This window comes from Nyctibius grandis, chromosome Z (assembly GCF_013368605.1).
Source record: "Nyctibius grandis isolate bNycGra1 chromosome Z, bNycGra1.pri, whole genome shotgun sequence".
NCBI classification, from domain to species: domain Eukaryota; kingdom Metazoa; phylum Chordata; class Aves; order Nyctibiiformes; family Nyctibiidae; genus Nyctibius; species Nyctibius grandis.
In genome coordinates, this window is record NC_090695.1 from 2123682 (window position 1) to 2138576 (window position 14895).

The 14895-nt window shown below is 45.3% G+C and overlaps 1 protein-coding gene across 2 annotated transcripts in view; it reads right to left on the minus strand.

Annotated features, from left to right (window-relative positions):
- The window catches only part of ARK2N (arkadia (RNF111) N-terminal like PKA signaling regulator 2N), a 43357-nt gene extending 31788 nt beyond the window's left edge, over positions 1-11569 (minus strand). Inside the window, exons 1-2 of one of the 2 annotated variants that reach the window (XM_068423750.1) lie at positions 8399-8490; positions 7437-7629 (exon numbers count right to left, since the gene is read on the minus strand). The gene's annotated coding sequence lies outside the window, so the exon portion shown is untranslated. Of the gene's footprint in view, positions 1-7436; positions 7630-8398; positions 8491-11413 lie in introns of those variants that run through there. The other variant, XM_068423751.1, reaches the window with a different exon arrangement.
- Positions 11570-14895: the final 3326 nt, after the last annotated feature.

Here is a 14895-nt window from a genome sequence, read left to right on the forward strand (position 1 = left end):
CATATACAAAAGAGAACTTCAAATTTATTTTGGTGGAAAAAAAGTCTGTTGTGACTCAAACAGGGAAGAATACAGACAGTTCAGGGGAAAATATCTATGCCATCAAAAGCTTTGCCTTAAAGAAAGAAAAAACGTACTGATTTGGTTCTATACTTGAGAAATATATAGATCAGAGAGAGGAAGACTATATGGAAAAACTCCATTCCTTTCTTGCCACTCACTTTTCTAGTAACAGTACTAGAAAAGGTAACCTCAAGGTGATGCTAGAGAAAGACTAGTTTCTTACTTATTAAATGAGAACAACACAGCACTGAAAAATAAGCTGTGATGCTTACAGGCACAGATGGATACTTAATTAGACATCGCTCAGAAATGTCATTCTTCTTCTGATGCACAGATACTGCACTGACAATTTAAAAAAGCAACTCTGTAAAAAAATTCTGTGCTAGATTTTTCCAACAGAAATTCTTTTCTTTTCCAACTGCATACAGAAGACACCAGTATGTAGAAGCCATTAAATATCTAACTTTAAATAAAATAAATAAATCTTTACCTGGGAAATATTTTCAAATTGTGGACTCATGGCACATAATTTGTACACACTGAACAAACAAAACCAGAAAATAAGTGAAATTTTCTGCCAGAGCTGGCAGGAAGATGAGGGAAGGGAGGGCAAGCAATAAGCCATCCCTTTAGGAAAAAAAAAAAACAAAACAAACCACAAATCTGATTAAAAACTACCTGCTGTTTGGTCTCATCACACCTTGAACTCACAGGTTCCGACTAGACACAGAAGAAGGTACTGAGTGTTTCTTTCACAGCACTGTTTGCTCTGAGATTTATGAAGATTAAAAAAATGATTAAAAAGCAAAAAATTAAATTCAAATAAGTGTTAGCATCTTCCTAAAGAACAACTATAATGGAATGTATGCTATTAAGTAATATATACAACAGCACATAGAGTAATACTGAAGATGGCATACATGCCCTTTATCAATCAATAACTGGCCACTCATACATCCTTCACAATATTTTTCTTTGCTTTGCTCTCAGTAAATGTTGTTCTTTATAATTGTATCACCTGCAATGTCAGAAGGAAATGAGTTTCACCCAAACAAACGATAAGGAAACACCACAGTACCCTAACCTTAATTGTACATTATCATTTTAGGTGTTATGAACTGATTCACAATACAGAATGCTTCGATGAAGCAAACCATCTCTTTTTCTCAGCAGCTGTGGATATGACAGGTTCTTACTTCAAAAGTACTAAGTTTTTCACAGCAACTTGCTGTTAGAAGTCACTTGAGTTCATTACTGACACATTTCCTCTTATTCAGACTCCAACAGACCACTTCTTTTCCCTGCTTACGACCGTATCACCTTCTTAAGCCAATTCTAGCAATTATTTAAATGAAAAAAATTATCCAGCAGAATGTTGCCTTTTAATGCCATTTTAGCACTGAAAGAAAACAGTCTGAACAACCTCCCTCCTCGCACCACTAGCCATTCATCTGCAAGCTGTAATTTAAAAAAAAAAAAGGGAAACTGTACCTACGTTTCTGCAGAAAATAACATCAAGTGGGTTCTTTAAGCTATTGTGACTACATAAATGAAAAGTTAAACTGCACTGCTGCACAGGAGTTACTTGTTCAGAACACATGGCTAACTACTGAGATCCTTCCAGAGCATCTACTACCTTACAGCTTCAGCATCACAGAAGTCAGTATTTTCACCTAAATCTGAATGTTTTCGTATTTATACAGAACTAAAGACTATAGTGGCTCATACTTACATAAACTATTATTTCCATCACCAGTGGACGACATTATCTCACATTTAACCAATGTAACTGAGCATAGATGGAATAAATGAGAGGTGTGGGATTGGTAATGACAACTGTGTACAACTGAGGCGAACAAAATCACGTAAAACAGTTGACTTCTCTTTTTCTAAGTGTAAACACTCAGGCAAGTCCATCAAGATCTCTGAATCAAGCACTTGATAGACTATGTGTCTAAGGATGGTGGGTTGGGTAAGGACAGAAGCAGCACATGACCTGGGTACTGAAGAGTTGACCATAATGCACCAGTCCACTTCCTCATATCAGAGAAACTTTTGGTAAAGATCAAGGTTACATCCTCTTCTGACAGAGAGCCACATCACTCTGAAGATGTGGAGATGTTGAATGGCCACTTCCAAAACTTCACCAAAAACCTTTGTAGGTGTATCTGCATGTTGGTCATGCTTTTTTTCTACCCCAATCGCCTTCCTTTCCATTAAAAGCCAACACGCTTAATTCAAACTCACCAGTGAGTGTAGTAAGAATACCACAGACATGCCCAACAACAAAATTTCTAAGTAAAAACTAATTAATCCAAATAATTAGACCTCTATCAGAAAAAAACAATCTGCATCCAGGCAAACGCAGAAGTACCAACACTTTCTGCACTTCTCAACTGCTATCTTTTGAACTTGTTCATCTCCTCTCCAAGATACCATACATTCTTATTTTAAGTGTAATTTTAAACATTAAAATACCCATGCACTTAAAACAACAGAAGTGTGACCAGCACTCAATTTAACTCAAGACAGTTGACTCAGCTCTGTGTGGATGTGTGTGCACGATGCTCGAGAGCAGATTTTTCATAACACTAAGCCACCCCCACACGGATACTGTGTAATTTATATAGTGTTCCTTTGAAAACGCTGCCCTAAAGCTGACTCACTGGCATACAATTCTACCTAAGGCACATTTCTGGGAGTGGAGCTGGCTCTTTTATCAGATGATTCATAAATCAGGCCTGGTAGCAATCCTAAAGAATAGGACCTTGGTAAGAGAACTGCGATGGGAAACAAAAGAAAAAAGGATTACACTAATGCTGTGTTTCAACTGGTTTTTCATAAACAAACGAAGGTTAAAAATAGGCTGCTCCCACTGAGTGCTCAGCAGTGCGTTAAAACAAAGGATTGCAGAGCATCCTTTGCAACCCTGAAAAGCAACACCTTTCACCATAAATAAGCAGCACGACTTTACATTTAAATACAGCTTTTTGCATTGTAATGCTTCATGCACATATTCTGCCTCTTTCAAATGAAAGGTAACTACCAGCTGTAGGTTAGTTCACAAGCCTGCACACAGGCTTCCAGAAACATTCATCAGCTGCACTGGAATCCCACAAAAAAAAAAATCACACTCCTCCTAAAAATAAACTCATTAGCACAGAGATAAAGGCACACAGGGTTGGCTGCACTTCACCTTCTAAAATCTCATTTCTTTCTCACAGTGAAGCCATTTTTCTCAGGTGCACAGCAATTTCAAGTCTACAATGCTCCCTACTCTAAAAATTAAAGGGGGCATATTTTTGTTACTATCTGTTCCCAAAAATTTAAGTGACTTGCTCTTAGATTTTTCATTATTCTTTCAGCAAAACTAGTGGCAGAAGTCAATGCTAGCATAGCCATGCTCCATTTCTTTCTCTGTCTGCCATATATTAGCTTGCAGAAGATCACCCTACTGAGGGCAGTCATAGAGATGTATCATCTCTTTCTAAGATTTTGAGTTTAACAAGTTTTCCCACTTTACCTATCCATTTCTGTTACTCAAAGGAAATGCATTCTGTGCTTCCTCTGCTGGTTCATGCCATTCTACATAAACAGACCTCTTCTCAAGAAATGCTGGTCTATTGTTCCACCATGGTCAATAAAATAGTGCTCACAGAAAAGCCACATTTTAAATTGCTAGGGCATAACAGTAATAAATTAATCCTGATTTTCAGAGCACAGATTTTCTTTCTATTGAGAACATTTATCTGAAATATCCTGAAAGTAATCAAACCTTGCGTTATTTGCTATTAGCTTCAATTGGCAGATCAGGACAACTGCAATGTGACTTCTAAGTAGTAAAGTCACCTCAGTACCACAGTATTCATTCGAGAAGGGCTTGTGCTGTCTCCTGCAAAAGTCAAAGCCAGTCCAGCATGGACATGCACAAATGTACCTCATTATGCTGTTATTTGGAAATCTTGAAGCAGCAATGAGTGCTGTGGGACACCGGCTGCAGCTCCAGGAGCCCAGAAGTCCATCCCGCAGTCCAGTGCCACTGCAAAGAGGTAGAACTGCCTACCTGCTGGGCCAGTGAGCACCCATCAAGTTCTTCTGTAATTCAACTTCCCAGGGGAAAGCTGTGAACCTCATGACTGGGCTAGTTGGCTGAATGAGATCAGAGTCAGGGTCCAGAAGGAGAGCAAGGTGATAACCTTACACAATAGACAGCAGCAACAGGCCTGGAGCAAGGAAGAGCATTGGACAAATTCACCTGATCTTGCAAAACACCACTCCAAAATTGCACAACCCTTGACATCAGGAGGACAGATACTCTCAGCAGATAAGAGAGCTGTTTTGTCAAGTTCTGTGTAACGTTTCTTTCAACTAACAGTGCTGCCTACCTAACCGACGCTACAACCGCCCGGGCTGTCTTGCGGGTACATCCGTAGCTCATGCAGCAACTCGCCAGCAACTCCTCATCTCTTGCAGCTATCTAAAAGCTCAAGCTCAACTAGAAGTGGTATGGATTTATGACAGCCATTTAACAAAGATGAGTTAAGTAATGTTAAGAGACTCCACAGCTTGTAAGTATTTTACAATCAGTCCTTCAGCAGGTCAAGGGAGGGGATTCTGCCCTAGGGGAGCTAGATGATCTTTAAGGTCCCTTCCAATCCAAACCATTCCATGATTCTGTGATTCTTTTTGCACATCTTTGTCACATGCTAGTATATATACAATAAACAAAACCAACCCTCGCGTATTTTAAAGCTTCAAATACTTTAACTCAATGCCAGTGCTGCATTTTTGCCTTAAGGCAGTATCTTCCTACCACAGGGCAGTAACATACCCATTTTATGTCCTGGCCAACTGAAGAAGATCAGGTGACACGCACAAACTCTACAGAAAGGCTCGAATAGAACTGTGAGCCAAACCATGATCTCCAGTCATTTTCTCATTCACAAGCTACTAAGATTATTCATTTGTTGCTTTAATTATTAAGTTAGCAGTATAAAATCTAAATATTGCAAGATGAATTTGCAGTAGGAACATTACTGAAAAATAAATGGTATCATTACACTAAAGGCAACGTTCACGTTGCATTCAAATTATGAAAATTTTAGTAACAGTGAGATACCGGCTGCTACTGAGCTGTCCTTGACACCAAGCCCTTGATCCTTTTTTGACCACTAATAAGAGGTGCCAATTGATTTCAGCATCCACCAGATTGCTAACGATCGATACTGTAGTCTTTACATGTCAAAAGTGCTCCTGAAGAAGAAAGCACTCATGACACTGGTCTGTCATGACTTAATTAGGACTCAGTAAGCAACAGGTACAGCTTCACTGGAAACAACCCGCTACCTTCTCACCAAGCAAGCTCACCCATGCCACAGAACTGTACTCAGGAGCACAGCTACCTGAAGAGAGTTAACCTCTGAGTCTGTCTTTACAAATCCTAACACTGTCCTCCTTATTCGAGCTTTCCTAAGAAATTAATGCAACAAAAAAGTTTAATTCTTGTAGGACACCACAGCCATAGACAAACACCTGTGGACACTGGCAGAAGTAGAGGGACTGTGGCACGATCTGTTATGGAAGGAGAATGAAGCCTGGTAAAGAAAAAGGACAGTGCAGGAGAGGGTTAATTTAGAATAAGCCTTTGACAAACAACAGATGAAAAAATAGGATGAAGTAAACACAGATTGGTTCTACAAATGAACAAAAGTTACTTTGGGTATTTCAAAAAACAGAACTGACTGGGTCAAAAGCCAGTGTTATGAATAATGCCTCTAACACAGATTTTACCATCAGATACTTCCTACAGTATTTTATTTACTCCCAGTTGGCAGAGGTGAAGAAATTTGACCTCCGCTTTGAGAGAATAACAGACAGACCAGGAAACAGACATTTCTTTCCCACAACATACAGAAGACTTTGCGTATATCTGACTACAGAAATTAAATAATAGCATGTAAGATGATACCAAGTTATCAGTTATAAAAAGAGCAAAAGAAAATTAAAAGGTAATTTTCATCTGTACCATGCAAGTTCTGACAGGAGGGAAAAAAAAGACATAAAATCCCCCAAAAAACTAACTTACCCATAAATAAAAGCACCATTTACCCCAAAATGATTTGTTGCATTATTGTTCTTGATTTACGAAAAGGAGGCTCAGCTGGTAGAGCTTTCTTAAGAATAAAACTAATGGTTAGCAACAGGAGATGTAGATAATATATACAACTTCCCCAGCAAAAGCAGAGATAGAAGAAAAAAAAAAGATCATCAAGTCTGTAGTATTAATTCAACCCCATTCTGTTCATTCCTCAGTCTTATTGCTGTACCTTGATGAGTTCCATACAGACAGTGAACTCACACACAGAATCACAGAATGGTTGGGGTTGGAAGGGATCTCTGGAGATCACCTAGTCCAACCCAAATCCACTCCAGGTGTTAAAAAGTAGAAAAAACATTTTGATCTTGTAAAACAAAAAAGGGAAATCAAGTGTCTTATCAAACCAACTTCAAATTGAGGTGAGGTCTATAATTTCATAAGCCCTCAATAATTTGCTAGCTCTGGCAAAATACTCAATCTCCCTAGCTTAATTTGATGGTTTTCAACAATTTCTGGATTTTCTGGCTGTCATGTTAAGTTTCTTCTTTTTACTTCAGAAAGTTTGACAATACTATTGGAGCATACAGCACCAACATCAAACTAGTATCATGGAAATGTAATATTCCCACTGAAAAACAAATTACTGAAACAGTAATAACTGCATCATTGCACAGACAACTGGTACTATAAAGTCTGGCTCTTAGTTATTCCCAGCTCTGCTACTGTGAGTCACTTGGTCTCTATCCATTTTGGATGAATGGAAGTGAAATCTACCTTGTCTAAAATAAGTCTTGAAAGGCTAATGATCAACCACCATGAAACAAGACATTACAACAGAAACGTAGCAAGAACACTTATCCAGTCATGGTCTGGCTCTTCCTGCTGATTTCCAGGAAATTTTGAAGCATCAAAGCAGCAGAGCATTGTGCAAGACACTGTAGAAGTCTCACTATAAAGTCAAATCCATGATCCACGTATATCTAAACAAGAACGCTAGCTTGAAAGAGTCTTAAATACTTGCATTTAATTAAAAAGTTACCCCCTGTTCTGCTTATGATTAAAAGCTGTCAGATTGAGTCCTAACAGCTTTTAAGCTGTCTTCTTGGAGACCAAACATCACAAGGTGGGATATGGCTGAAGCCTGTACATTATTCTGCTACTTAAATCAATTTCTGAGCTGACAGACTACGTGGTCGCCTTGATATAAAACCCTCGATACCTTCTTAAATAAAAAGGCATATTAGGTTGGATCATTCTGAATCTAAAGCTGACTCACCACATGACCACGGGCCTGTTACTTGACCTCCCCGAGCATTCAATAATGCATCTGCAACGGCGTAATGGCAACACCTCAGTGACTGAGCCACATCTCATTTTCAGTCCTGGATAGGTGATCAATGTGTGCCCCAACTGCAGAAAGCAAGTCATATCCGTGGAGAAACTGCTGTACTGCACAGGCTCTGTTCGTGCTGATCAGACATTTGAAGAGGGAAGATTAACAAGTAGGAAAAGGCAACCACAAATTTAAATTCTAACCTGTAGCAGTAACACTGAATAAGTGACAAGGTATCAGTCACACCAGTCTAGCTCAGAGATGTACTCTGTTATGATAAGGCAACTGCAGAGGCTAACACTTACACTATATGCACATTTTCATTTACAGTCTTTCATCTAGTTTTCTGTTTGCTCAAATTGTAGAAGCTACATTCTACATCTCAAGTCACAGACTCAGAACTGCATTATGCATTAAAAACCTGGAACAAAGATGCGACAGAAAGACACCACAAATCACCACAAAAATCATACTGAGTTCCCCACAATAGTATTTGCTACCACAGATTCCGCTAACAGTTCACCTGCTCCCGAGTTATGGTGCTAAAGTTAAAGGCACGAATGTCAGTTCTCTGCTGAACTTCGATTCACATACCGACAATGTTCAAGCCAGCAAAGATTTTTCAAGTTCTGGTACTTCTTTTCCAGAGTGCTTGTTCTGAGGTGCGAGTTATACGCTTGCAACTACGGTAATTAAATCTTTCACTCTGATCTAGTAAATGTGTTATTAAATCTGCTGCTCAGTTTCTGTCAATGTTTACAGTTTTGTAAGTCATTTAGTCAACTGTAGATAAAAACACAGAAGCTGAGATTGACCACAGACCCAATTCTGTCAAAAAATACCATCAACACACCGACTTTGAAATGTTATAGAAAATTAAATACAGGTTGCTTGAAACAACTTACTCATTTGACAAGTTTCCAAAGCTTTTAACTTATCTACTGGTGACGTTTCAGTCAGAGGGTAACCAGTGTGATATGTAGAAACGCCCGTCTCATTGACGGAGTTTTAAGTGAGATGTTGATACACAGGTGGGTCACAGATGGCACACACATCCTTGGTGGAGCAGGGAGTTGATGTGATAATATACAAGAGAAAGAGAAGAAAGTGAACAAAATCGAGGCAAGGCAAAGAAGCCTGCATTTTAAAGGTAAATACACAGCGAGGAGACGTGGGGTCAGGACAACCAAGACAATTATTTCTTGTTGCTCCGATCAAGTTACACCAACTTACCTCCCTCATGTTTAGTGTTCAAAGACCCTCATGATTCTCTATATTTACTCTTTGTTCATGCAATCTTATCTTACCTCATTAACCCCCAGCTCCTTCACACGGTCACCTGCCAGCGTGATGTGCCCATTTGTCAAACACACACACAAACATCCGTCCTACCTCTCTCTTTTATCAGTTGGAGCAGTCCTTGGTTTGTGTGTGTTGTGACTGTTCTCAACTGCTTGTGGTTGGCTTCAGGTTCCTTCCCTTTTCCCCCCCCTCCGCAGCACCCGGTTTAATGTATCCCCCCATTTCACACCTCGTTTGTGCAATTAATTTCTACCACGCAGGCAGCCTTCGTGCACTTATCGAGTACAAGCGTAGAGGGCCAGGCTGTACTGAAATACACATCATACGCATGGATGTGTAAGACCACAGTCCTCTCCTCTTCCTGATTTCTCAGGAATTTCTCATCGCACCTCTTCACAATGCCAACTAGCAATTAGGCTGAGGAGCAAACAGAAATAGTCGACACGTTATAATTAAAAATTCAAGTGTTTAAAAATGAGTCAGAACTGTTATCCTCGTACTTGAGCATAAATACCAGCTGCCCAAACTCACGTACTACCTTCCGTCACCCCCACCGTCCCTCCTCCTAATCCCCTAGACAAAATACCAGTGTTTACTGGTATACCAGAACCACAAAAAGCAGTATTTTATTAGCTTTTAGTAGCCACATAAGCAGCCTCCCCTTTGGAGCTTCTTTTGCCAGCACCAGACCCCTCTAGATCACTAGATGTGAGAAATACTCAGAAAATGGTGTTTAAAAGTGATCCCTGGTGGACAGCTGAGTTCTTCATGCTTCACCTCACTGCTTTTGTGTCATACATGTGTATGGGGGGAATGTTTGGGTTCAGCAAACACATGACAAGCAACTTACTGTTCTCCTTAGAGCTTGTTACAAACCTAGTCGCTCCGCAAAGGCAATGTATCCCTCCTCCAGGGCAACAGGGGAAGCTGCACTGTTGTGACTGCCTGACTTTCAGCTCTTCTATCACAGAAGCAGCAATTACAGGTGTTAACTAGGGCAGGAGAACCACAAGATGAAGACCTCAAAGCAGTGCCATACCCAGTTTCCACCTCAAGGTTAAACATGAAGTTTTTTTAATAGACTTAAGCAATGTAAGATACTTTTAAGAGAAATATTTTAAATTTAACATTTGTTTGCTGTTCTAAGAGGAGAGCTATTACTGTCTGTACTCAAAATTTTAGCTTGAAAACTGGAAATAGGCTAGCACTGGCCTGTAAGTGAAACTATTATTTGGTCTTATGCTTGACAAGTACCAGGGAAGACTTAAAACGAAATAACATCCATTGGGCAGGGATTAAGAGAAGTTTTAGACTTTTAAAGAGATGCTCAAGGGTTCATAAGTCTTACTACACATTCGTTTTTAAAAGCTAGAATTACTTGCCAGTGAAAAACAACAATACCAAACAGGACTGACTTATGCCGTGGCATCTCCACACACAGGTTTTTTCAGCCTTAGAAATGCTGTTAAGTAGTTTGTGATGGTTTAAAGTATGTAACTAGTCACAACCAAGTTTAAGTTACTGCAGTTACAACCGAGTTTAACTAAGTTATTGCCGTCACGGTTTCACAAAGGTACCTACAGACTTTAATACAAGTAGCCTGGTTCGACTATTAACAAACTAAGACATAAATACAATTAGATGCTACTCGACAAAGAGGGAAGCTCTCCCTACCAGCTACACAACATAAACCTAAAAAACCACTCCAAGTCTTTCAAAAACCGCTTTTTAAGTATTTGTCCGATAACCTCAACGCAAAGAGAGTTACAATACTGTAACTGGGAAAATAGTTACAATATTACAAGTCTGCTCGGACTGCCGTCTTCCTTTTTGAAAACAAGCAACACCGTTAAAGTTTATGTGCTCCTCGGATGGCTGCGTCCCTGAAAGCCACCTCTGCAACCCATCAGACGTTAAGAGCTCAAGGGGAACTCTGGCTAGATAAGCAACGAACAACTTGAACTTTTTTTCCACTTAATATATATATTCCCACATCATCCGAGGTAAACAAGTAAAAAAAAAACAAACCTAGAGAAGTATAAAACTAGAGCAATTACACGCCTCGTTTTTCAAAGGGTTTTTCTCCCAGCAGCTAACACGACCCCACAACACATCGCAGAAGTCCTGGGAAACCCAAAGCGGCCGGAGGTCGGTTCCAGGAGCTGCGGGAAAGTTTTCGCCCGCTGACACCGGGCAGGGTTAGGGCAAAAAACCGGCGGCCGGGCTGGACCCCTGCGGGTCGGGCCCCGCGTCGGGCCGTAACCGAGGTCACCCCCCACCGAGGCGGGCAGCGCTCGCAGCCACCCCCCGGGCACCCAAGCCTTGCTGAAACCCCTCGGCCGGCGCGGAGGATGCCCGGGGCGGGCAGGGCCGCCTCCCCGGCCCTGCTGGGACCAGGCCAGGCCCCCGAGGCGCCGCGGGGCCCTGCTCCAGGGGCCGCCCGCTACCCGCCGCCGCCGGCCCCGGGGGGAAGAAGGGGGTAGCGGAGAGATGAGGCCGGTACCCGCCCCCCTGCCCCGTCGCGGCCCGCCGCCTCCCGCCCGCGCACAACGGGAGCTAACGGCAACAGTTCCACCGCCCCCGCGGCGAGGCGGCCCGGCCCCGCCGGCCCCGCTCACCTGAACGACGCAGGGCCCCTCCTGGCCTCCCCCGCGGGGGGCAGCAGCTGGGGCATGGGCGGCCGGGAGGAGCCGGGTCTCAGCCACCGCCCCCCCGGTGCCGCCGCCGCCGCCGCCGCTCCGCGCCCCCGACGCCAGAGAAAATGTCACCGGAGGCCGCGGGGCTCCGCTGCGCGGCGTCACTTCCGGCTTCCCGCCGCCGGAGCAGCCGAGCGCCGCGCAGAGCGGCCGCCGCGCCCGACAGCGCCACCGCGCGGCACAGAGCGGCGCCGGGGGCCGGCAGGCTCCGCCCTCTCCTCTCCCCCCACCGCCGCGGCGCCCTGAGGGGAGCGGGGCGGGCTGGGCTGGGGTGCACCCGGCGCTGTCCCGGACACGGGGGGGGTCCGGCACCCCCGGGTGTGCCTCCCTGTGACACCCACACACCCCTTCCCCCCTACAGCCCCGGGAGAGCCCCCCCAGGCAGCGCCAGGCCCAGCGGGGCACGGCCTGAGGGGACGCACCCTGCGGCCTGTGGCGGTGCCCGCGGCGGCGGGCGGGGGCGGCGGGGCAGGCCGTGCTGTGGGACCGAGGGGGGAGAGGCTGAAACCGCCTGAGGGTTTTGCCGTGCAGAGGGACCTGGGCAGGCTGGAGAGCTGGGCCTGTGCGAACCGCATTGAGCCCAACAAGGCCAAGTGCAAGGTCCTGCACGTGGGTCGGGGCAATCCCAAGCACAAACACAGGCTGGGTGGAGAATGGACTGAGAGCAGCCCTGAGGAGAAGGGCTTGGGGGTGATGGGTGACGAGAAGCTCACCATGAGCCGACAACGTGCGCTTGCAGCCCAGAAAGCCACCCATGTCCTGGGCTGCATCCCCAGCAGCGTGGCCAGCAGGGCGAGGGAGGGGATTCTGCCCCTCTGCTCCGCTCTCGGGAGACCCCCCCTGCAGTGCTGCATCCAGCTCTGGGGCCCCCAACAGCAGAAGGACACGGAGCTGTTGGATCAAGTCCAGAGGAGGCCACGAAGATGCTCAGAGGGCTGGAGCCCCTCTGCTCTGGAGACAGGCTGAGAGAGCTGGGGCTCTTCAGCCTGGAGAAGAGAAGGCTTCAGGGAGACCTTCTAGCAGCCTTCCAGTACCTGAAGGGGCTACAGGGAAGCTGGAGAGGGACTTTTTACAAGGGCATGGAGTGATAGGACGAGGGGGGATGTTTTAAGAGGGTAGATTTAGATGAGGTATTAGAAAGAAATTCTTTGCTGTGAGGGTGGTGAGACACTGGCCCAGGTTGCCCAGAGAAGCTGTGGCTGCCCCCTCCCTGGCAGTGTTCAAGGCCAGGTTGGATGGGGCTTGGAGCAACCTGGTCTAGTGGAAGGTGTCCCTGCCCGTGGCAGGGGGTTGGAATTAGATGATCTTTAAGGTCCCTTCCAACCCAAACCAGTCTGTGATTCTGTGAGGGGCATAGTGGCAAGCAGCCACCGCCGGAGCCAGTTCACACCCATGGGCGTCATGGGTCGCCCACCACAGAGGAAAGCTGAGGCAGCCGGAGGCTGGTAAATCAGCCGGGAGGGAGACCGCTTGCGGGCTAACGGCACACCCTTTGCTTTGGTTTCCCAGCAGCTAAGCAGAAGCGTACAAACCAAACACGGCGGTTGGAGCCAACTCACCGGAGGAAAAGAGCAGAGGAGGAAGCAGAAGGAAACGAGAAGAAACATCTTCCCCCGGTGCAGGGGCCGGGTGACAAGGAGGGTCAAGCTCAGGAGAGACGGCAGGAGCCCAGCACTGCAAACGCCTCTCACCAGTCTCTCGGCCAACGCTCGTTCTGCCTCCAGTGCTGATCCCGGTGACCCTGCCTCTGCACTTCCTGAGATCAGAGACCTGGGGGCTGGGTGGGTGAAGCGTGGTGTGCAATTAGGGCGACATTGTAATGCATATATTAAGTATCGTTCTGATGTTTCTTAATCAGAGTATTTAGCTTTGCAGCCCCAGGGTATACACGCTGCACAACTGCACAATACACCGTAGGTAGCGCTCTGCAATTTGGAAACGTGGCAGCAATCATTTCAGTAGAGTCCCTAAAACCTGATCAGGGCCTACAAATGCCTGGGAAATTCCAGTGTTTAAAACGCATCCTACAGCAGAGGCACCCTTGGAGGATCCTGCTTCTCCACAGCCACTGCTCGTGGCACAGAATCAGTTATAAGGTTGATAGTATAGAAACGTGCATACGCATCTACCACCCCCCCGCCCCCACCAAATCATAGAATCACAGAATCGTTTTGGTTGGAAAGGATCTTCAAGATCATCAAGTTCAACCATTAACCCAGCCCTGCCAAGCCCACCGCTAAACAATATCCCTCAGCACCACATCTACACGGCTTTTAAATCCCTCCAGGGATGGGGACTCCACCACTGCCCTGGGCAGCCTGTGCCAGTGCTTGACAACCCTTTCAGTGAAGAAATTGTTCCTGATCTCCAATCTAAACCTCCCCTGGCACAACTTGAGGCCGTTTCCTCTCGTCCCATTGCTTGTTACCTGGGAGAAGAGACCGACCCCCACCTCGCTACACCCTCCTTTCAGGCAGCTGTAGACAGCGAGAAGGTCTCCCCTCAGCCTCCTTTTCTCCACACTAAACACCCCCAGCTCCCTCAGCCGCTCCTCATCACACTTGTGCTCCAGACCCTTCACCACCTTCGTTGCCCTTCTCTGGACTCACAGTCACGTACATAGACTTGGGAAACAATGATATCTCATACGACCTCAGAAGGATTTACTACATTGAGGAGAAATAAGAGAGAGATTCAGGTAGAAGTAGAGGTACCTATTCAGGAATTCATGATCCTTTTTTAAAACAGTACTTTGCAAGATATTTCTCACCAAACATGTAAAAAATTTCCTTTGCAACAACACCAGCCTCACCGGTGCATCTGATCTTGGCGGTGTCAGCAGAAGAGGGAACAAGCAGGGTACTAACAAAATCAGTACTTGGGAAAACATAAACCCTGCCCTGCGTGGGGTTGCTGGGGGCTCTAACCCAGAGTCTGCTCTGATTTCCTACGCGGCTCTAGCCATGCCCTGCCACCAACTAAAATCAACCTCCACAAACCCGGTCGGTTACTTCTGGGAAAATAATCCAGAATGTGTATTGACAGGGAAGGCTGTGCTTTGGAGGCACGGCTCGTGAAAGACACCCGGAGGACGGCACGCTCTCGCACAGGCATTAGGACGCGGCAGCGAGGAACAGGCAATGCAGTTTTGGACGGCGTACAGAAAAGCAGAGCGACGCAGGCGAGGGCGGTGAGCATCTGCCTCACATTTGCAAGAGGAGCGATAGAAAGGAGCTCAAAGAGCCACGACTGAAGGAATCGGCAGCCTGGAGGCATTGCAGAAAAAAAAAAAGAAATTCTGACTCTCGTAGGTACAAGGGAATTAGTAAACTAAGCAGGGAGATAGTGATCTGCAAATATTTGGATGAAGTAAGTGGCATGAAGGGAGAAGACTGGTGATACAT